Genomic DNA, 25,757 nt, shown 5'->3' with positions numbered 1-25,757 from the left:
TTTGGGGGTTACAGCACCCTTTAATGGTCAAGCCAGCCGGCCCTTTACTTATGACACAGGCGCACGCTTGGCACTACTTTGTTGATGCACGTGCGGCTACTGCGCACACAATTCACAAACACAGAAAATATATATTTTTTTGGTTTTGACTGGAGTGTACTTTGGGGGTTACAGCACCCTTTAACGGTCAAGCCAGCTGGCCCTTTACTTATGACACAGGCACACGCTTGGCACTACTTTGTTGATGCAAGTGCGGCTACTGCGCACACAATTCACAAACACAGAAAATAATTTTTTTTTTGGTTTGGACTGGAGTGTACTTTGGGGGTTACAGCACCCTTTAATGGTCAAGCCAGCCGGCCCTTTACTTATGACACAGGCGCACGCTTGCCATTACTTTGTTGATGCACGTGCGGCTACTGCGCACACAATTCACAAACACAGAAAATAATTTTTTTTTTGGTTTGGACTGGAGTGTACTTTGTGGGTTACAGCACCCTTTAACGGTCAAGCCAGCTGGCCCTTTACTTATGACACAGGCGCACGGTTGCCATTACTTTGTTGATGCACGTGCGGCTACTGCGCACACAATTTACAAACACAGAAAATATTTTTTTTTTTGGTTTGGACTGGAGTGTACTTTGGGGGTTACAGCACCCTTTAACGGTCAAGCCAGCCGGCCCTTTACTTATGACACAGGCACACGCTTGGCACTACTTTGTTGATGCAGGTGCGGCTACTGCACACACAATTCACAAACACAGAAAATAATTTTTTTTTGGTTTGGACTGGAGTTTACTTTGGGGGTTACAGCACCCTTTAACAGTCAAGCCAACCGGCCCTTTACTTATGACACAGGCGCACGCTTGGCACTACTTTGTTGATGCACGTGCGGCTACTGCGCAGACAATTCACAAACACAGAAAATATTTTTTTTTTTGGTTTGGACTGGAGTGTACTTTGGGGGTTACAGCACCCTTTAATGGTCAAGCCAGCCGGCCCTTTACCTATTACACAGGCACACGCTTGGCACTACTTTGTTGATGCACGTGCGGCTACTGCGCACACAATTCACAAACACAGAAAATAATTTTTTTTTGGTTTGGACTGGAGTTTACTTTGGGGGTTACAGCACCCTTTAACAGTCAAGCCAACCGGCCCTTTACTTATGACACAGGCGCACGCTTGGCACTACTTTGTTGATGCACGTGCGGCTACTGCGCAGACAATTCACAAACACAGAAAATATTTTTTTTTTTGGTTTGGACTGGAGTGTACTTTGGGGGTTACAGCACCCTTTAATGGTCAAGCCAGCCGGCCCTTTACCTATTACACAGGCGCACGCTTGGCACTACTTTGTTGATGCACGTGCGGCTACTGCGCACACAATTCACAAACACAGAAAATATTTTTTTTTTTGGTCTGGACTGGAGTGTACTTTGGGGGTTACAGCACCCTTTAACGGTCAAGCCAGCCGGCCCTTTACTTATGACACAGGCGCACGCTTGGCACTACTTTGTTGATGCACGTGCGGCTACTGCGCACACAATTCACAAACACAGAAAATATATATTTTTTTGGTTTGGACTGGAGTGTACTTTGGGGGTTACAGCACCCTTTAATGGTCAAGTCAGCCGGCCTTTTACTTATGACACTGGCGCACGCTTGGCACTACTTTGTTGATGCACGTGCGGCTACTGCGCACACAATTCACAAACACAGAAAATATTTTTTTTTTTGGTTTGGACTGGAGTGTACTTTGTGGGTTACAGCACCCTTTAACGGTCAAGCCAGCCGGACCTTTACTTATGACACAGGCGCACGCTTGGCACTACTTTGTTGATGCACGTGCGGCTACTGCGCACACAATTTAAAAACACAGAAAATAATTTTTTTTTTGGTTTGGACTGGAGTGTACTTTGGGGGTTACAGCACCCTTTAACGGTCAAGCCAGCCGGCCCTTTACTTATGACACAGGTGCACGCTTGGCACTACTTTGTTGATGCACGTGCGGCTACTGCACACACAATTCACAAACACAGAAAATATTTTTTTTTTGGTTTGGACTGGAGTGTACTTTGGGGGTTACAGCACCCTTTAACAGTCAAGCCAACCGGCCCTTTACTTATGACACAGGCGCACGCTTGGCACTACTTTGTTGATGCACGTGCAGCTACTGCGCACACAATTCACAAACACAGAAAATATTATTTTTTTTGGTTTGGACTGGAATGAACTTTGGGGGTTACAGCACCCTTTAACGGTCAAGCCAGTCGGCCCTTTACTTATGACACAGGGGCACGCTTGGCACTACTTTGTTGATGCACGTGCGGCTACTGCGCAGACAATTCACAAACACAGAAAATATTTTTTTTTTGGTTTGGACTGGAGTGTACTTTGGGGGTTACAGCACCCTTTAATGGTCAAGCCAGCCGGCCCTTTACTTAGGACACAGGCGCACGCTTGGCACTACTTTGTTGATGCACGTGCGGCTACTGCGCACACAATTCACAAACACAGAAAATATTTTTTTTTTTGGTTTGGACTGGAGTGTACTTTGGGGGTTACAGCACCCTTTAATGGTCAAGCCAGCCGGCCCTTTACTTATGACACAGGCGCACGCTTGGCACTACTTTGTTGATGCACGTGCGGCTACTGCGCACACAATTGACAAACACAGAAAATATATATTTTTTTGGTTTCGACTGGAGTGTACTTTGGGGGTTACAGCACCCTTTAACGGTCAAGCCAGCTGGCCCTTTACTTATGACACAGGCACACGCTTGGCACTACTTTGTTGATGCAAGTGCGGCTACTGCGCACACAATTCACAAACACAGAAAATAATTTTTTTTTTGGTTTGGACTGGAGTGTACTTTGGGGGTTACAGCACCCTTTAATGGTCAAGCCAGCCAGCCCTTTACTTATGACACAGGCGCACACTTGCCATTACTTTGTTGATGCACGTGCGGCTACTGCGCACACAATTCACAAACACAGAAAATAATTTTTTTTTTGGTTTGGACTGGAGTGTACTTTGTGGGTTACAGCACCCTTTAACGGTCAAGCCAGCTGGCCCTTTACTTATGACACAGGCGCACTCTTGCCATTACTTTGTTGATGCACGTGTGGCTACTGCGCACACAATTTACAAACACAGAAAATAATTTTTTTTTTGGTTTGGACTGGAGTGTACTTTGGGGGTTACAGCACCCTTTAACGGTCAAGCCAGCCGGCCCTTTACTTATGACACAGGCGCACGCTTGGCACTACTTTGTTGATGCAGGTGCGGCTACTGCACACACAATTCACAAACACAGAAAATAATTTTTTTTTGGTTTGGACTGGAGTTTACTTTGGGGGTTACAGCACCCTTTAACAGTCAAGCCAACCGGCCCTTTACTTATGACACAGGCGCACGCTTGGCACTACTTTGTTGATGCACGTGCGGCTACTGCGCACACAATTCACAAACACAGAAAATATTTTTTTTTTTTGGTTTGGACTGGAATGAACTTTGGGGGTTACAGCACCCTTTAACGGTCAAGCCAGTCGGCCCTTTACTTATGACACAGGGGCACGCTTGGCACTACTTTGTTGATGCACGTGCGGCTACTGCGCACACAATTCACAAACACAGAAAATATTTTTTTTTTTGGTTTGGACTGGAGTGTACTTTGGGGGTTACAGCACCCTTTAATGGTCAAGGCAGCCGGCCCTTTACTTAGGACACAGGCGCACGCTTGGCACTACTTTGTTGATGCACGTGCGGCTACTGCGCACACAATTCACAAACACAGAAAATATATATTTTTTTGGTTTGGACTGGAGTGTACTTTGGGGGTTACAGCACCTTTTAACGTTCAAGCCAGCCGGGCCTTTTCTTATGACACAGGCACACGCTTGGCACTACTTTGTTGATGCAAGTGCGGCTACTGCGCACACAATTCACAAACACAGAAAATAATTTTTTTTTTGGTTTGGACTGGAGTGTACTTTGGGGGTTACAGCACCCTTTAATGGTCAAGCCAGCCGGCCCTTTACTTATGACACAGGCGCACGCTTGCCATTACTTTGTTGATGCACGTGCGGCTACTGCGCACACAATTCACAAACACAGAAAATACATTTTTTTTTGGTTTGGACTGGAGTGTACTTTGTGGGTTACAGCACCCTTTAATGGTCAAGCCAGCCGGCCCTTTACTTAGGACACAGGCGCACGCTTGGCACTACTTTGTTGATGCACGTGCGGCTACTGCGCACACAATTCACAAACACAGAAAATATATTTTTTTTTGGTTTGGACTGGAGTGTACTTTGGGGGTTACAGCACCCTTTAATGGTCAAGCCAGCCGGCCCTTTACTTATGACACAGGCACACGCTTGGCACTACTTTGTTGATGCAAGTGCGGCTACTGCGCACACAATTCACAAACACAGAAAATAATTTTTTTTTTGGTTTGGACTGGAGTGTACTTTGGGGGTTACAGCACCCTTTAATGGTCAAGCCAGCTGGCACTTTACTTATGACACAGGCGCACGCTTGCCATTACTTTGTTGATGCACGTGCGGCTACTGCGCACACAATTCACAAACACAGAAAATAATTTTTTTTTTGGTTTGGACTGGAGTGTACTTTGTGGGTTACAGCACCCTTTAACGGTCAAGCCAGCTGGCCCTTTACTTATGACACAGGCGCACGCTTGGCACTACTTTGTTGATGCACGTGCGGCTACTGCACACACAATTCACAAACACAGAAAATAATTTTTTTTTAGTTTGGACTGGAGTGTATTTTGGGGGTAACAGCACCCTTTAACAGTCAAGCCAACCGGCCCTTTACTTATGACACAGGCGCACGCTTGGCACTACTTTGTTGATGCACGTGCGACTACTGCGCACACAATTCACAAACACAGAAAATATTTTTTTTTTGGTTTGGACTGGAATGAACTTTGGGGGTTAAAGCACCCTTTAACGGTCAAGCCAGTCGGCCCTTTACTTATGACACAGGGGCACGCTTGGCACTACTTTGTTGATGCACGTGCGGCTACTGCGCACACAATTCACAAACACAGAAAATAATTTTTTTTTTGGTTTGGACTGGAGTGTACTTTGGGGGTTACAGCACCCTTTAATGGTCAAGCCAGCCGGCCCTTTACTTAGGACACAGGCGCACGCTTGGCACTACTTTGTTGATGCACGTGCGGCTACTGCGCACACAATTCACAAACACAGAAAATATATATTTTTTTGGTTTGGACTGGAGTGTACTTTGGGGGTTACAGCACCCTTTAATGGTCAAGCCAGCCGGCCCTTTACTTATGACACAGGCACACGCTTGGCACTACTTTGTTGATGCAAGTGCGGCTACTGCGCACACAATTCACAAACACAGAAAATATTTTTTTTTTTGGTTTGGACTGGAGTGTACTTTGGGGGTTACAGCACCCTTTAATGGTCAAGCCAGCCGGCCCTTTACTTATGACACAGGCGCACGCTTGCCATTACTTTGTTGATGCACGTGCGGCTACTGCGCACACAATTCACAAACACAGAAAATAATTTTTTTTTTGGTTTGGACTGGAGTGTACTTTGTGGGTTACAGCACCCTTTAACGGTCAAGCCAGCTGGCCCTTTACTTATGACACAGGCGCACGCTTGGCACTACTTTGTTGATGCACGTGCGGCTACTGCGCACACAATTCACAAACACAGAAAATATTTTTTTTTTTGGTTTGGACTGGAGTGTACTTTGGGGGTTACAGCACCCTTTAACAGTCAAGCCAGCCAGCCCTTTACTTATGACACAGGCGCACGCTTGGCACTACTTTGTTGATGCACGTGCGGCTACTGCGCACACAATTCACAAACACAGAAAATTATTTTTTTTTTGGTTTGGACTGGAGTGTACTTTGGGGGTTACAGCACCCTTTAACGGTCAAGCCAGCTGGCCCTTTACTTATGACACAGGCGCACGCTTGGCACTACTTTGTTGATGCACGTGCGGCTACTGCGCACACAATTCACAAACACAGAAAATATATTTTTTTTTGGTTTGGACTGGAGTGTACTTTGGGGGTTACAGCACCCTTTAATGGTCAAGCCAGCCGGCCCTTTACTTATGACACAGGCACACGCTTGGCACTACTTTGTTGATGCAAGTGCGGCTACTGCGCACACAATTCACAAACACAGAAAATAATTTTTTTTTTGGTTTGGACTGGAGTGTACTTTGGGGGTTACAGCACCCTTTAATGGTCAAGCCAGCCGGCCCTTTACTTATGACACAGGCGCACGCTTGCCATTACTTTGTTGATGCACGTGCGGCTACTGCGCACACAATTCACAAACACAGAAAATATTTTTTTTTTTGGTTTGGACTGGAGTGTACTTTGGGGGTTACAGCACCCTTTAATGGTCAAGCCAGCCGGCCCTTTACTTATGACACAGGCGCACGCTTGGCACTACTTTGTTGATGCACGTGCGGCTACTGCGCACACAATTCACAAACACAGAAAATATATATTTTTTTGGTTTTGACTGGAGTGTACTTTGGGGGTTACAGCACCCTTTAACGGTCAAGCCAGCTGGCCCTTTACTTATGACACAGGCACACGCTTGGCACTACTTTGTTGATGCAAGTGCGGCTACTGCGCACACAATTCACAAACACAGAAAATAATTTTTTTTTTGGTTTGGACTGGAGTGTACTTTGGGGGTTACAGCACCCTTTAATGGTCAAGCCAGCCGGCCCTTTACTTATGACACAGGCGCACGCTTGCCATTACTTTGTTGATGCACGTGCGGCTACTGCGCACACAATTCACAAACACAGAAAATAATTTTTTTTTTGGTTTGGACTGGAGTGTACTTTGTGGGTTACAGCACCCTTTAACGGTCAAGCCAGCTGGCCCTTTACTTATGACACAGGCGCACGGTTGCCATTACTTTGTTGATGCACGTGCGGCTACTGCGCACACAATTTACAAACACAGAAAATATTTTTTTTTTTGGTTTGGACTGGAGTGTACTTTGGGGGTTACAGCACCCTTTAACGGTCAAGCCAGCCGGCCCTTTACTTATGACACAGGCACACGCTTGGCACTACTTTGTTGATGCAGGTGCGGCTACTGCACACACAATTCACAAACACAGAAAATAATTTTTTTTTGGTTTGGACTGGAGTTTACTTTGGGGGTTACAGCACCCTTTAACAGTCAAGCCAACCGGCCCTTTACTTATGACACAGGCGCACGCTTGGCACTACTTTGTTGATGCACGTGCGGCTACTGCGCAGACAATTCACAAACACAGAAAATATTTTTTTTTTTGGTTTGGACTGGAGTGTACTTTGGGGGTTACAGCACCCTTTAATGGTCAAGCCAGCCGGCCCTTTACCTATTACACAGGCACACGCTTGGCACTACTTTGTTGATGCACGTGCGGCTACTGCGCACACAATTCACAAACACAGAAAATAATTTTTTTTTGGTTTGGACTGGAGTTTACTTTGGGGGTTACAGCACCCTTTAACAGTCAAGCCAACCGGCCCTTTACTTATGACACAGGCGCACGCTTGGCACTACTTTGTTGATGCACGTGCGGCTACTGCGCAGACAATTCACAAACACAGAAAATATTTTTTTTTTTGGTTTGGACTGGAGTGTACTTTGGGGGTTACAGCACCCTTTAATGGTCAAGCCAGCCGGCCCTTTACCTATTACACAGGCGCACGCTTGGCACTACTTTGTTGATGCACGTGCGGCTACTGCGCACACAATTCACAAACACAGAAAATATTTTTTTTTTTGGTCTGGACTGGAGTGTACTTTGGGGGTTACAGCACCCTTTAACGGTCAAGCCAGCCGGCCCTTTACTTATGACACAGGCGCACGCTTGGCACTACTTTGTTGATGCACGTGCGGCTACTGCGCACACAATTCACAAACACAGAAAATATATATTTTTTTGGTTTGGACTGGAGTGTACTTTGGGGGTTACAGCACCCTTTAATGGTCAAGTCAGCCGGCCTTTTACTTATGACACTGGCGCACGCTTGGCACTACTTTGTTGATGCACGTGCGGCTACTGCGCACACAATTCACAAACACAGAAAATATTTTTTTTTTTGGTTTGGACTGGAGTGTACTTTGTGGGTTACAGCACCCTTTAACGGTCAAGCCAGCCGGACCTTTACTTATGACACAGGCGCACGCTTGGCACTACTTTGTTGATGCACGTGCGGCTACTGCGCACACAATTTAAAAACACAGAAAATAATTTTTTTTTTGGTTTGGACTGGAGTGTACTTTGGGGGTTACAGCACCCTTTAACGGTCAAGCCAGCCGGCCCTTTACTTATGACACAGGTGCACGCTTGGCACTACTTTGTTGATGCACGTGCGGCTACTGCACACACAATTCACAAACACAGAAAATATTTTTTTTTTGGTTTGGACTGGAGTGTACTTTGGGGGTTACAGCACCCTTTAACAGTCAAGCCAACCGGCCCTTTACTTATGACACAGGCGCACGCTTGGCACTACTTTGTTGATGCACGTGCAGCTACTGCGCACACAATTCACAAACACAGAAAATATTATTTTTTTTGGTTTGGACTGGAATGAACTTTGGGGGTTACAGCACCCTTTAACGGTCAAGCCAGTCGGCCCTTTACTTATGACACAGGGGCACGCTTGGCACTACTTTGTTGATGCACGTGCGGCTACTGCGCAGACAATTCACAAACACAGAAAATATTTTTTTTTTGGTTTGGACTGGAGTGTACTTTGGGGGTTACAGCACCCTTTAATGGTCAAGCCAGCCGGCCCTTTACTTAGGACACAGGCGCACGCTTGGCACTACTTTGTTGATGCACGTGCGGCTACTGCGCACACAATTCACAAACACAGAAAATATTTTTTTTTTTGGTTTGGACTGGAGTGTACTTTGGGGGTTACAGCACCCTTTAATGGTCAAGCCAGCCGGCCCTTTACTTATGACACAGGCGCACGCTTGGCACTACTTTGTTGATGCACGTGCGGCTACTGCGCACACAATTGACAAACACAGAAAATATATATTTTTTTGGTTTCGACTGGAGTGTACTTTGGGGGTTACAGCACCCTTTAACGGTCAAGCCAGCTGGCCCTTTACTTATGACACAGGCACACGCTTGGCACTACTTTGTTGATGCAAGTGCGGCTACTGCGCACACAATTCACAAACACAGAAAATAATTTTTTTTTTGGTTTGGACTGGAGTGTACTTTGGGGGTTACAGCACCCTTTAATGGTCAAGCCAGCCAGCCCTTTACTTATGACACAGGCGCACACTTGCCATTACTTTGTTGATGCACGTGCGGCTACTGCGCACACAATTCACAAACACAGAAAATAATTTTTTTTTTGGTTTGGACTGGAGTGTACTTTGTGGGTTACAGCACCCTTTAACGGTCAAGCCAGCTGGCCCTTTACTTATGACACAGGCGCACTCTTGCCATTACTTTGTTGATGCACGTGTGGCTACTGCGCACACAATTTACAAACACAGAAAATAATTTTTTTTTTGGTTTGGACTGGAGTGTACTTTGGGGGTTACAGCACCCTTTAACGGTCAAGCCAGCCGGCCCTTTACTTATGACACAGGCGCACGCTTGGCACTACTTTGTTGATGCAGGTGCGGCTACTGCACACACAATTCACAAACACAGAAAATAATTTTTTTTTGGTTTGGACTGGAGTTTACTTTGGGGGTTACAGCACCCTTTAACAGTCAAGCCAACCGGCCCTTTACTTATGACACAGGCGCACGCTTGGCACTACTTTGTTGATGCACGTGCGGCTACTGCGCACACAATTCACAAACACAGAAAATATTTTTTTTTTTTGGTTTGGACTGGAATGAACTTTGGGGGTTACAGCACCCTTTAACGGTCAAGCCAGTCGGCCCTTTACTTATGACACAGGGGCACGCTTGGCACTACTTTGTTGATGCACGTGCGGCTACTGCGCACACAATTCACAAACACAGAAAATATTTTTTTTTTTGGTTTGGACTGGAGTGTACTTTGGGGGTTACAGCACCCTTTAATGGTCAAGGCAGCCGGCCCTTTACTTAGGACACAGGCGCACGCTTGGCACTACTTTGTTGATGCACGTGCGGCTACTGCGCACACAATTCACAAACACAGAAAATATATATTTTTTTGGTTTGGACTGGAGTGTACTTTGGGGGTTACAGCACCTTTTAATGTTCAAGCCAGCCGGGCCTTTTCTTATGACACAGGCACACGCTTGGCACTACTTTGTTGATGCAAGTGCGGCTACTGCGCACACAATTCACAAACACAGAAAATAATTTTTTTTTTGGTTTGGACTGGAGTGTACTTTGGGGGTTACAGCACCCTTTAATGGTCAAGCCAGCCGGCCCTTTACTTATGACACAGGCGCACGCTTGCCATTACTTTGTTGATGCACGTGCGGCTACTGCGCACACAATTCACAAACACAGAAAATACATTTTTTTTTGGTTTGGACTGGAGTGTACTTTGTGGGTTACAGCACCCTTTAATGGTCAAGCCAGCCGGCCCTTTACTTAGGACACAGGCGCACGCTTGGCACTACTTTGTTGATGCACGTGCGGCTACTGCGCACACAATTCACAAACACAGAAAATATATTTTTTTTTGGTTTGGACTGGAGTGTACTTTGGGGGTTACAGCACCCTTTAATGGTCAAGCCAGCCGGCCCTTTACTTATGACACAGGCACACGCTTGGCACTACTTTGTTGATGCAAGTGCGGCTACTGCGCACACAATTCACAAACACAGAAAATAATTTTTTTTTTGGTTTGGACTGGAGTGTACTTTGGGGGTTACAGCACCCTTTAATGGTCAAGCCAGCTGGCACTTTACTTATGACACAGGCGCACGCTTGCCATTACTTTGTTGATGCACGTGCGGCTACTGCGCACACAATTCACAAACACAGAAAATAATTTTTTTTTTGGTTTGGACTGGAGTGTACTTTGTGGGTTACAGCACCCTTTAACGGTCAAGCCAGCTGGCCCTTTACTTATGACACAGGCGCACGCTTGGCACTACTTTGTTGATGCACGTGCGGCTACTGCACACACAATTCACAAACACAGAAAATAATTTTTTTTTAGTTTGGACTGGAGTGTATTTTGGGGGTAACAGCACCCTTTAACAGTCAAGCCAACCGGCCCTTTACTTATGACACAGGCGCACGCTTGGCACTACTTTGTTGATGCACGTGCGACTACTGCGCACACAATTCACAAACACAGAAAATATTTTTTTTTTGGTTTGGACTGGAATGAACTTTGGGGGTTAAAGCACCCTTTAACGGTCAAGCCAGTCGGCCCTTTACTTATGACACAGGGGCACGCTTGGCACTACTTTGTTGATGCACGTGCGGCTACTGCGCACACAATTCACAAACACAGAAAATAATTTTTTTTTTGGTTTGGACTGGAGTGTACTTTGGGGGTTACAGCACCCTTTAATGGTCAAGCCAGCCGGCCCTTTACTTAGGACACAGGCGCACGCTTGGCACTACTTTGTTGATGCACGTGCGGCTACTGCGCACACAATTCACAAACACAGAAAATATATATTTTTTTGGTTTGGACTGGAGTGTACTTTGGGGGTTACAGCACCCTTTAATGGTCAAGCCAGCCGGCCCTTTACTTATGACACAGGCACACGCTTGGCACTACTTTGTTGATGCAAGTGCGGCTACTGCGCACACAATTCACAAACACAGAAAATAATTTTTTTTTTGGTTTGGACTGGAGTGTACTTTGGGGGTTACAGCACCCTTTAATGGTCAAGCCAGCCGGCCCTTTACTTATGACACAGGCGCACGCTTGCCATTACTTTGTTGATGCACGTGCGGCTACTGCGCACACAATTCACAAACACAGAAAATAATTTTTTTTTTGGTTTGGACTGGAGTGTACTTTGTGGGTTACAGCACCCTTTAACGGTCAAGCCAGCTGGCCCTTTACTTATGACACAGGCGCACGCTTGGCACTACTTTGTTGATGCACGTGCGGCTACTGCGCACACAATTCACAAACACAGAAAATATTTTTTTTTTTGGTTTGGACTGGAGTGTACTTTGGGGGTTACAGCACCCTTTAACAGTCAAGCCAGCCAGCCCTTTACTTATGACACAGGCGCACGCTTGGCACTACTTTGTTGATGCACGTGCGGCTACTGCGCACACAATTCACAAACACAGAAAATTATTTTTTTTTTGGTTTGGACTGGAGTGTACTTTGGGGGTTACAGCACCCTTTAACGGTCAAGCCAGCTGGCCCTTTACTTATGACACAGGCGCACGCTTGGCACTACTTTGTTGATGCACGTGCGGCTACTGCGCACACAATTCACAAACACAGAAAATATATTTTTTTTTGGTTTGGACTGGAGTGTACTTTGGGGGTTACAGCACCCTTTAATGGTCAAGCCAGCCGGCCCTTTACTTATGACACAGGCACACGCTTGGCACTACTTTGTTGATGCAAGTGCGGCTACTGCGCACACAATTCACAAACACAGAAAATAATTTTTTTTTTGGTTTGGACTGGAGTGTACTTTGGGGGTTACAGCACCCTTTAATGGTCAAGCCAGCCGGCCCTTTACTTATGACACAGGCGCACGCTTGCCATTACTTTGTTGATGCACGTGCGGCTACTGCGCACACAATTCACAAACACAGAAAATAATTTTTTTTTTGGTTTGGACTGGAGTGTACTTTGTGGGTTACAGCACCCTTTAACGGTCAAGCCAGCTGGCCCTTTACTTATGACACAGGCGCACGCTTGGCACTACTTTGTTGATGCACGTGCGGCTACTGCACACACAATTCACAAACACAGAAAATAATTTTTTTTTAGTTTGGACTGGAGTGTATTTTGGGGGTAACAGCACCCTTTAACAGTCAAGCCAACCGGCCCTTTACTTATGACACAGGCGCACGCTTGGCACTACTTTGTTGATGCACGTGCGACTACTGCGCACACAATTCACAAACACAGAAAATATTTTTTTTTTGGTTTGGACTGGAATGAACTTTGGGGGTTAAAGCAACCTTTAACGGTCAAGCCAGTCGGCCCTTTACTTATGACACAGGGGCACGCTTGGCACTACTTTGTTGATGCACGTGCGGCTACTGCGCAGACAATTCACAAACACAGAAAATATTTTTTTTTTTGGTTTGGACTGGAGTGTACTTTGGGGGTTACAGCACCCTTTAATGGTCAAGCCAGCCGGCCCTTTACTTAGGACACAGGCGCACGCTTGGCACTACTTTGTTGATGCACGTGCGGCTACTGCGCACACAATTCACAAACACAGAAAATATATTTTTTTTTGGTTTGGACTGGAGTGTACTTTGGGGGTTACAGCACCCTTTAATGGTCAAGCCAGCCGGCCCTTTACTTATGACACAGGCACACGCTTGGCACTACTTTGTTGATGCAAGTGCGGCTACTGCGCACACAATTCACAAACACAGAAAATAATTTTTTTTTTGGTTTGGACTGGAGTGTACTTTGGGGGTTACAGCACCCTTTAATGGTCAAGCCAGCCGGCCCTTTACTTATGACACAGGCGCACGCTTGCCATTACTTTGTTGATGCACGTGCGGCTACTGCGCACACAATTCACAAACACAGAAAATAATTTTTTTTTTGGTTTGGACTGGAGTGTACTTTGTGGGTTACAGCACCCTTTAACGGTCAAGCCAGCTGGCCCTTTACTTATGACACAGGCGCACGCTTGGCACTACTTTGTTGATGCACGTGCGGCTACTGCGCACACAATTCACAAACACAGAAAATATTTTTTTTTTTGGTTTGGACTGGAGTGTACTTTGGGGGTTACAGCACCCTTTAACAGTCAAGCCAGCCAGCCCTTTACTTATGACACAGGCGCACGCTTGGCACTACTTTGTTGATGCACGTGCGGCTACTGCGCACACAATTCACAAACACAGAAAATAATTTTTTTTTTGGTTTGGACTGGAGTGTACTTTGGGGGTTACAGCACCCTTTAACGGTCAAGCCAGCTGACCCTTTACTTATGACACAGGCGCACGCTTGGCACTACTTTGTTGATGCACGTGCGGCTACTGCGCACACAATTCACAAACACAGAAAATAATTTTTTTTTTGGTTTGGACTGGAGTGTACTTTGGGGGTTACAGCACCCTTTAACGGTCAAGCCAGCCGGCCCTTTACTTATGACACAGGCGCACGCTTGGCACTACTTTGTTGATGCAGGTGCGGCTACTGCACACACAATTCACAAACACAGAAAATAATGTTTTTTTTGGTTTGGACTGGAGTGTACTTTGGGGGTTACAGCACCCTTTAATGGTCAAGCCAGCCGGACCTTTACTTATGACACAGGCGCACGCTTGGCACTACTTTGTTGATGCACGTGCGGCTACTGCGCACACAATTCACAAACACAGAAAATATTTTTTTTTTGGTCTGGACGGGAGTGTACTTTGGGGGTTACAGCACCCTTTAACGGTCAAGCAAGCCGGCCCTTTACTTATGGCACAGGCGCACGCTTGGCACTACTTTGTTGATGCACTTGTGGCTACTACGCACACAATTCACAAACACAGAAAATATATATTTTTTTGGTTTGGACTGGAGTGTACTTTGGGGGTTACATCACCCTTTAATGGTCAAGCCAGCCGGCCCTTTACTTATGACACAGGCACATGCTTGGCACTACTTTGTTGATGCACGTGCGGCTACTGCGCACACAATTTACAAACACAGAAAATAATTTTTTTTTGGTTTGGACTGGAGTGTACTTTGGGGGTTACAGCACCCTTTAACGGTCAAGCCAGCCGGCCCTTTACTTATGACACAGGCGCACGCTTGGCACTACTTTGTTGATGCACGTGCGGCTACTGCACACACAATTCACAAACACAGAAAATAATTTTTCTTTGGTTTGGACTGGAGTGTACTTTGGGGGTTACAGCACCCTTTAACAGTCAAGCCAACCGGCCCTTTACTTATGACACAGGCGCACGCTTGGCACTACTTTGTTGATGCACGTGCAGCTACTGCGCACACAATTCACAAACACAGAAAATATTTTTTTTTTTGGTTTGGACTGGAATGAACTTTGGGGGTTACAGCACCCTTTAACGGTCAAGCCAGTCGGCCCTATACTTATGACACAGGGGCACGCTTGGCACTACTTTGTTGATGCACGTGCGGCTACTGCGCAGACAATTCACAAACACAGAAAATATTTTTTTTTTTGGTTTGGACTGGAGTGTACTTTGGGGGTTACAGCACCCTTTAATGGTCAAGCCAGCCGGCCCTTTACTTAGGACACAGGCGCACGCTTGGCACTACTTTGTTGATGCACGTTCGGCTACTGCGCACACAATTCACAAACACAGAAAATATTTTTTTTTTTGGTTTGGACTGGAGTGTACTTTGGGGGTTACAGCACCCTTTAATGGTCAAGCCAGCCGGCCCTTTACTTATGACACAGGTGCACGCTTGGCACTACTTTGTTGATGCAAGTGCGACTACTGCGCACACAATTCACAAACACAGAAAATATATATTTTTTTGGTTTGGACTGGAGTGTACTTTGGGGGTTACAGCACCCTTTAACGGTCAAGCCAGCCGGCCCTTTACTTATGACACAGGCACACGCTTGGCACTACTTTGTTGATGCAAGTGCGGCTATTGCGCACACAATTCACAAACACAGAAAATAATTTTTTTTTTGGTTTGGACTGGAGTGTACTTTGGGGGTTACAGCACCCTTTAATGGTCAAGCCAGCCGGCCCTTTACTTATGACACAGGCGCACGCTTGCCATTACTTTGTTGATGCACGTGCGGCTACTGCGCACACAATTCACAAACACAGAAAATAATTTTTTTTTTGGTTTGGACTGGAGTGTACTTTGTGGGTTACAGCACCCTTTAACGGTCAAGCCAGCTGGCCCTTTACTTATGACACAGGCACACGCTTGCCATTACTTTGTTGATGCACGTGCGGCTACTGCGCACACAATTTACAAACACAGAAAATAATTTTTTTTTTGGTTTGGACTGGAGTGTACTTTGGGGGTTACAGCACCCTTTAACGGTCAAGCCAGCCGGCCCTTTACTTATGACACAGGCGCACGCTTGGCACTACTTTGTTGATGCAGGTGCGGCTACTGCACACACAATTCACAAACACAGAAAATAATTTTTTTTTGGTTTGGACTGGAGTGTACTTTGGGGGTTACAGCACCCTTTAATGTTCAAGGCAGCCGGCCCTTTACTTAGGACACAGGCGCATGCTTGGCACTACTTTGTTGATGCACGTGCGGCTACTGCGCACACAATTCACAAACACAGAAAATATATATTTTTTTGGTTTGGACTGGAGTGTACTTTGGGGGTTACAGCACCTTTTAACGTTCAAGCCAGCCGGCCCTTTACTTATGACACAGGCACACGCTTGGCACTACTTTGTTGATGCAAGTGCGGCTACTGCGCACACAATTCACAAACACAGAAAATAATTTTTTTTTTGGTTTGGACTGGAGTGTACTTTGGGGGTTACAGCACCCTTTAATGGTCAAGCCAGCTGGCCCTTTACTTATGACACAGGCGCACGCTTGCCATTACTTTGTTGATGCACGTGCGGCTACTGCGCACACAATTCACAAACACAGAAAATAAATTTTTTTTTGGTTTGGACTGGAGTGTACTTTGTGGGTTACAGCACCCTTTAACGGTCAAGCCAGCTGGCCCTTTACTTATGACACAGGCGCACGCTTGGAACTACTTTGTTGATGCACGTGCGGCTACTGCGCACACAATTCACAAACACCGAAAATAATTTTTTTTTTGGTTAGGACTGGAGTGTACTTTGGGGGTTACAGCACCCTTTAACGGTCAAGCCAGCCGGCCCTTTACTTATGACACAGGCGCACGCTTGGCACTACTTTGTTGATGCAGGTGCGGCTACTGCACAAACAATTCACAAACACAGAAAATAATTTTTTTTTAGTTTGGACTGGAGTGTACTTTGGGGGTAACAGCACCCTTTAACAGTCAAGCCAACCGGCCCTTTACTTATGACACAGGCGCACGCTTGGCACTACTTTGTTGATGCACGTGCGGCTACTGCGCACACAATTCACAAACACAGAAAATATTATTTTTTTTGGTTTGGACTGGAATGAACTTTGGGGGTTACAGCACCCTTTAACGGTCAAGCCAGTCGGCCCTTTACTTATGACACAGGGGCACGCTTGGCACTACTTTGTTGATGCACGTGCGGCTACTGCGCAGACAATTCACAAACACAGAAAATATTTTTTTTTTTGGTTTGGACTGGAGTGTACTTTGGGGGTTACAGCACCCTTTAATGTTCAAGGCAGCCGGCCCTTTACTTAGGACACAGGCGCACGCTTGGCACTACTTTGTTGATGCACGTGCGGCTACTGCGCACACAATTCACAAACACAGAAAATATATATTTTTTTGGTTTGGACTGGAGTGTACTTTGGGGGCTACAGCACCTTTTAACGTTCAAGCCAGCCGGCCCTTTACTTATGACACAGGCACACGCTTGGCACTACTTTGTTGATGCAAGTGCGGCTACTGCGCACACAATTCACAAACACAGAAAATAATTTTTTTTTTGGTTTGGACTGGAGTGTACTTTGGGGGTTACAGCACCCTTTAATGGTCAAGCCAGCTGGCCCTTTACTTATGACACAGGCGCACGCTTGCCATTACTTTGTTGATGCACGTGCGGCTACTGCGCACACAATTCACAAACACAGAAAATAATTTTTTTTTTGGTTTGGACTGGAGTGTACTTTGTGGGTTACAGCACCCTTTAACGGTCAAGCCAGCTGGCCCTTTACTTATGACACAGGCGCACGCTTGGCACTACTTTGTTGATGCACGTGCGGCTACTGCGCACACAATTCACAAACACCGAAAATAATTTTTTTTTTGGTTAGGACTGGAGTGTACTTTGGGGGTTACAGCACCCTTTAATGGTCAAGCCAGCCGGCCCTTTACTTATGACACAGGCGCACGCTTGGCACTACTTTGTTGATGCAGGTGTGGCTACTGCACACACAATTCACAAACACAGAAAATAATTTTTTTTTAGTTTGGACTGGAGTGTACTTTGGGGGTAACAGCACCCTTTAACAGTCAAGCCAACCGGCCCTTTACTTATGACACAGGGGCACGCTTGGCACTACTTTGTTGATGCACGTGCGGCTACTGCGCAGACAATTCACAAACACAGAAAATATTTTTTTTTTTGGTTTGGACTGGAGTGTACTTTGGGGGTTACAGCACCCTTTAATGGTCAAGCCAGCCGGCCCTTTACTTAGGACACAGGCGCACGCTTGGCACTACTTTGTTGATGCACGTGCGGCTACTGCGCACACAATTCACAAACACAGAAAATATATATTTTTTTGGTTTGGACTGGAGTGTACTTTGGGGGTTACAGCACCCTTTAATGGTCAAGCCAGCCGGCCCTTTACTTATGACACAGGGGCACGCTTGGCACTACTTTGTTGATGCACGTGCGGCTACTGCGCAGACAATTCACAAACACAGAAAATATTTTTTTTTTTGGTTTGGACTGGAGTGTACTTTGGGGGTTACAGCACCCTTTAATATTCAAGCCAGCCGGCCCTTTACTTAGGACACAGGCGCACGCTTGGCACTACTTTGTTGATGCACGTGCGGCTACTGCGCACACAATTCACAAACACAGAAAATATATATTTTTTTGGTTTGGACTGGAGTGTACTTTGGGGGTTACAGCACCATTTAACGGTCAAGCCAGCCGGCCCTTTACTTAGGACACAGGCGCACGCTTGGCACTACTTTGTTGATGCACGTGCGGCTACTGCGCACACAATTCACAAACACAGAAAATATATATTTTTTTGGTTTGGACTGGAGTGTACTTTGGGGGTTACAGCACCTTTTAACGTTCAAGCCAGCCGGCCCTTTACTTATGACACAGGCACACGCTTGGCACTACTTTGTTGATGCAAGTGCGGCTACTGCGCACACAATTCACAAACACAGAAAATAATTTTTTTTTTGGTTTGGACTGGAGTGTACTTTGGGGGTTACAGCACCCTTTAATGGTCAAGCCAGCCGGCCCTTTACTTATGACACAGGCGCACGCTTGCCATTACTTTGTTGATGCACGTGCGGCTACTGCGCACACAATTCACAAACACAGAAAATAAATATTTTTTTGGTTTGGACTGGAGTGTACTTTGTGGGTTACAGCACCCTTTAACGGTCAAGCCAGCTGGCCCTTTACTTATGACACAGGCGCACGCTTGGCACTACTTTGTTGATGCACGTGCGGCTACTGCGCACACAATTCACAAACACCGAAAATAATTTTTTTTTTGGTTAGGACTGGAGTGTACTTTGGGGGTTACAGCACCCTTTAACGGTCAAGCCAGCCGGCCCTTTACTTATGACACAGGCGCACGCTTGGCACTACTTTGTTGATGCAGGTGCGGCTACTGCACACACAATTCACAAACACAGAAAATAATTTTTTTTTAGTTTGGACTGGAGTGTACTTTGGGGGTAACAGCACCCTTTAACAGTCAAGCCAACCGGCCCTTTACTTATGACACAGGCACACGCTTGGCACTACTTTGTTGATGCACGTGCGACTACTGCGCACACAATTCACAAACACAGAAAATATTTTTTTTTTGGTTTGGACTGGAATGAACTTTGGGGGTTACAGCACCCTTTAACTGTCAAGCCAGCCGGCCCTTTACTTATGACACAGGGGCACGCTTGGCACTACTTTGTTGATGCACGTGCGGCTACTGCGCAGACAATTCACAAACACAGAAAATATTTTTTTTTTTGGTTTGGACTGGAGTGTACTTTGGGGGTTACAGCACCCTTTAATGGTCAAGCCAGCCGGCCCTTTACTTAGGACACAGGCGCACGCTTGGCACTACTTTGTTGATGCACGTGCGGCTACTGCGCACACAATTCACAAACACAGAAAATATATATTTTTTTGGTTTGGACTGGAGTGTACTTTGGGGGTTACAGCACCCTTTAATGGTCAAGCCAGCCGGCCCTTTACTTATGACACAGGCGCACGCTTGGCACTACTTTGTTGATGCACGTGCGGCTACTGCGCACACAATTCACAAACACAGAAAATATTTTTTTTTTTGGTTTGGACTGGAATGAACTTTGGGGGTTACAGCACCCTTTAACGGTCAAGCCAGTCGGCCCTTTACTTATGACACAGGGGCACGCTTGGCACTACTTTGTTGATGCACGTGCGGCTACTGCGCAGACAATTCACAAACACAGAAAATATTTTTTTTTTTGGTTTGGACTGGAGTGTACTTTGGGGGTTACAGCACCCTTTAATGGTCAAGCCAGCTGGCCCTTTACTTAGGACACAGGCGCACGCTTGGCACTACTTTGTTGATGCACGTGCGGCTACTGCGCACACAATTCACAAACACAGAAAATATATATTTTTTTGGTTTGGACTGGAGTGTACTTTGGGGGTTACAGCACCATTTAATGGTCAAGCCAGCCGGCCCTTTACTTATGACACAGGCACACGCTTGGCACTACTTTGTAGATGCAAGTGCGGCTACTGCGCACACAATTCACAAACACAGAAAATAATTTTTTTTTTGGTTTGGACTGGAGTGTACTTTGGGGGTTACAGCACCCTTTAATGGTCAAGCCAGCCGGCCCTTTACTTGTTACACAGGCGCACGCTTGGCACTACTTTGTTGATGCACGTGCGGCTACTGCGCACACAATTCACAAACACAGAAAATATTTTTTTTTTTGGTCTGGACTGGAGTGTACTTTGGGGGTTACAGCACCCTTTAACGGTCAAGCCAGCCGGCCCTTTACTTATGACAAAGGCGCACGCTTGGCACTACTTTGTTGATGCACGTGTGGCTACTGCGCACACAATTCACAAACACAGAAAATATATATTTTTTTGGTTTGGACTGGAGTGTACTTTGGGGGTTACATCACCCTTTAACGGTCAAGCCAGCCGGCCCTTTACTTATGACACAGGCACACGCTTGGCACTTCTTTGTTGATGCACGTGCGGCTACTGCGCACACAATTCACAAACACAAAAAATAATTTTTTTTTTGGTTTGGACTGGAGTGTACTTTGGGGGTTACAGCATCCTTTAAAGGACAAGCCAGCCGGACCTTTACTTATGACACAGGCGCACGCTTGGCACTACTTTGTTGATGCACGTGCTGCTACTGCGCACACAATTCACAAACACAGAAAATATTTTTTTTTTGGTTTGGACTGGAGTGTACTTTGGGGGTTACAGCACCCTTTAATGGTCAAGCCAGCCAGCCCTTTAATTATGACACAGGCGCACGCTTGGCACAACTTTGTTGATGCACGTGCGGCTACTGCGCACACAATTCACAAACACAGAAAATAATTTTTTTTTGGTTTGGACAGGAGAGTACTTTGGGGGTTACAGCACCCTTTAACAGTCAAGCCAGACGGCCCTTTACTTATGACAAAGGCGCACGCTTGGCACTACTTTGTTGATGCACGTGCGGCTACTGCGCACACAATTCACAAACACAGAAAATATATATTTTTTTGGTTTGGACTGGAGTGTACTTTGGGGGTTACAGCACCCTTTAACGGTCAAGCCAGCCGGCCCTTTACTTATGACACAGGCACACGCTTGGTACTACTTTGATGATGCAAGTGCGGCTACTGCGCACACAATTCACAAACACAGAAAATAATTTTTTTTTTGGTTTGGACTGGAGAGTACTTTGGGGGTTACAGCACCCTTTAACGGTCAAGCCAGCCGGCCCTTTATTTATGACACAGGCGCACGCTTGGCACTACTTTGTTGATGCACGTGCGGCTACTGCGCACACAATTCACAAACACAGAAAATAATTTTTTTTTTGGTTTGGACTGGAGTGTACTTTTGGGGTTACAGCACCCTTTAACGGTCAAGCCAGCCGGCCCTTTACTTATGACACAGGCGCACGCTTGTCATTACTTTGTTGATGCACGTGCGGCTACTGCGCACACAATTCACAAACACAGAAAATATTTTTTTTTTGGTTTGGACTGGAGTGTACTTTGGGGGTTATAGCACCCTTTAACGGTCAAGCCAGCCGGCCCTTTACTTATGACACAGGCACACGCTTGGCACTACTTTGTTGATGCACGTGCGGCTACTGCGCACACAATTCACAAACACAGAAAATATTTTTTTTTGGTTTGGACTGGAGTGTACTTTGGGGGTTACAGCACCCTTTAACGGTCAAGCCAGCCGGCCCTTTACTTATGACACAGGCGCACGCTTGGCACTACTTTGTTGATGCACGTGCGGCTACTGCGCACAGAATTCACAAACACAGAAAATATTTTTTTTTTGGTTTGGACTGGAGTGTACTTTGGGGGTTACAGCACCCTTTAACGGTCAAGCCAGCTGGCCCTTTACTTATGACACAGGCGCACGCTTGGCACTACTTTGTTGATGCACGTGCGGCTACTGCGCAGACAATTCACAAACACAGAAAATATTTTTTTTTTTGGTTTGGACTGGAGTGTACTTTGGGGGTTACAGCACCCTTTAATGGTCAAGCCAGCCTGCCCTTTACCTATTACACAGGCGCACGCTTGGCACTACTTTGTTGATGCACGTGCGGCTACTGCGCACACAATTCACAAACACAGAAAATATTTTTTTTTTTGGTCTGGACTGCAGTGTACTTTGGGGGTTACAGCACCCTTTAACGGTCAAGCCAGCCGGCCCTTTACTTATGACACAGGCGCACGCTTGGCACTACTTTGTTGATGCACGTGCGGCTTCTGCGCACACAATTCACAAACACAGAAATTATATAATTTTTTGGTTTGGACTGGAGTGTACTTTGGCGGTTACAGCACCCTTTAACGGTCAAGTCAGCCGGCCCTTTACTTATGACACAAGCACACGCTTGGCACTACTTTGTTGATGCAAGTGCGGCTACTGCGCACACAATTCACAAACACAGATAATAATTTTTTTTTTTAGTTGGACTGGAGTGTACTTTGTGGGTTACAGCACCCTTTAACGGTCAAGCCAGCTGGCCCTTTACTTATGACACAGGCGCACGCTTGGCACTACTTTGTTGATGCACGTGCGGCTACTGCGCACAGAATTCACAAACACAGAAAATATTTTTTTTTTTGGTTTGGACTGGAGTGTACTTTGTGGGTTACAGCACCCTTTAACGGTCAAGCCAGCCGGACCTTTACTTATGACACAGGCGCACGCTTGGCACTACTTTGTTGATGCACGTGCGGCTACTGCGCACACAATTTACAAACACAGAAAATATTTATTTTTTTTTTGGTTTGGACTGGAGTGTACTTTGGGGGTTACAGCACCCTTTAACAGTCAAGCCAACCGGCCCTTTACTTATGACACAGGCGCACGCTTGGCACTACTTTGTTGATGCACGTGCAGCTACTGCGCACACAATTCACAAACACAGAAAATATATTTTTTTTTGGTTTGGACTGGAATGAACTTTGGGGGTTACAGCACCCTTTAACGGTCAAGCCAGTCGGCCCTTTACTTATGACACAGGGGCACGCTTGGCACTACTTTGTTGATGCACGTGCGGCTACTGCGCAGACAATTCACAAACACAGAAAATATTTTTTTTTTTGGTTTGGACTGGAGTGTACTTTGGGGGTTACAGCACCCTTTAATGGTCAAGCCAGCCGGCCCTTTACTTAGGCCACAGGCGCACGCTTGGCACTACTTTGTTGATGCACGTGCGGCTACTGCGCACACAATTCACAAAACAGAAAATATATTTTTTTTGGTTTGGACTGGAGTGTACTTTGGGGGTTACAGCACCCTTTAATGGTCAAGCCAGCCGGCCCTTTACTTATGACACAGGCGCACGCTTGGCACTACTTTTTTGATGCACGTGCGGCTACTGCGCACACAATTCACAAACACAGAAGATATATATTTTTTTGGTTTGGACTGGAGTGTACTTTGGGGGTTACAGCACCCTTTAATGGTCAAGCCAGCCGGCCCTTTACTTATGACACAGGCACACGCTTGGCACTACTTTGTTGATGCAAGTGCGGCTACTGCGCACAAAATTCACAAACACAGAAAATAATTTTTTTTTTGGTTTGGACTGGAGTGTACTTTGGGGGTTACAGCACCCTTTAATGGTCAAGCCAGCCGGCCCTTTACTTATGACACAGGCGCACGCTTGCCATTACTTTGTTGATGCACGTGCGGCTACTGCGCACACAATTTACAAACACAGAAAATAATTTTTTTTTTGGTTTGGACTGGAGTGTACTTTGGGGGTTACAGCACCCTTTAACGGTCAAGCCAGCCGGCCCTTTACTTATGACACAGGTGCACGCTTGGCACTACTTTGTTGATGCAGGTGCGGCTATTGCACACATAATTCACAAACACAGAAAATAATTTTTTTTTGGTTTGGACTGGAGTGTACTTTGGGGGTTACAGCACCCTTTAACAGTCAAGCCAACCGGCCCTTTACTTATGACACAGGCGCACGCTTGGCACTACTTTGTTGATGCACGTGCGGCTACTGCGCACACAATTCACAAACACAGAAAATATTATTTTTTTTGGTTTGGACTGGAGTGTACTTTGGGGGTTACAGCACCCTTTAATGGTCAAGCCAGCCGGCCCTTTACTTATGACACAGGCACACGCTTGGCACTACTTTGTTGATGCAAGTGCGGCTACTGCGCACACAATTCACAAACACAGAAAATAATTTTTTTTTTGGTTTGGACTGGAGTGTACTTTGGGGGTTACAGCACCCTTTAACGGTCAAGCCAGCCGGCCCTTTACTTATGACAAAGGCGCACGCTTGGCACTACTTTGTTGATGCACGTGCGTCTACTGCGCAGACAATTCACAAACACAGAAAATATATATTTTTTTGGTTTGGACTGGAGTGTACTTTGGGGGTTACAGCACCCTTTAACGGTCAAGCCAGCCGGCCCTTTACTTATGACACAGGCACACGCTTGGTACTACTTTGATGATGCAAGTGCGGGTACTGCGCACACAATTCACAAACACAGAAAATAATTTTTTTTTTGGTTTGGACTGGAGTGTACTTTGGGGTTTACAGCACCCTTTAACGGTCAAGCCAGCCGGCCCTTTATTTATGACACAGGCGCACGCTTGGCACTACTTTGTTGATGCAAGTGCGGCTACTGCGCACACAATTCACAAACACAGAAAATAATTTTTTTTTGGGTTTGGACTGGAGTGTACTTTGGGGGTTACAGCACCCTTTAACGGTCAAGCCAGCCGGCCCTTTACTTATGACACAGGCGCACGCTTGGCATTACTTTGTTGATGCACGTGCGGCTACTGCGCACACAATTCACAAACACAGAAAATATTTTTTTTTTTGGTTTGGACTGGAGTGTACTTTGGGGGTTACAGCACCCTTTAACGGTCAAGCCAGCCGGCCCTTTACTTATGACACAGGCACATGCTTGGCACTACTTTGTTGATGCACGTGCGGCTACTGCGCACACAATTCACAAACACAGAAAATATTTTTTTTTGGTTTGGACTGGAGTGTACTTTGGGGGTTACAGCACCCTTTAACGG

Source organism: Taudactylus pleione, unplaced genomic scaffold, assembly GCF_031769625.1.
Source record: "Taudactylus pleione unplaced genomic scaffold, aTauple2 ptg001990l, whole genome shotgun sequence".
Classification (NCBI taxonomy): Eukaryota; Metazoa; Chordata; class Amphibia; order Anura; family Myobatrachidae; genus Taudactylus; species Taudactylus pleione.
The sequence above is the reverse complement of the archived record's forward strand: the minus strand, read 5'-3'. Positions refer to the sequence as shown.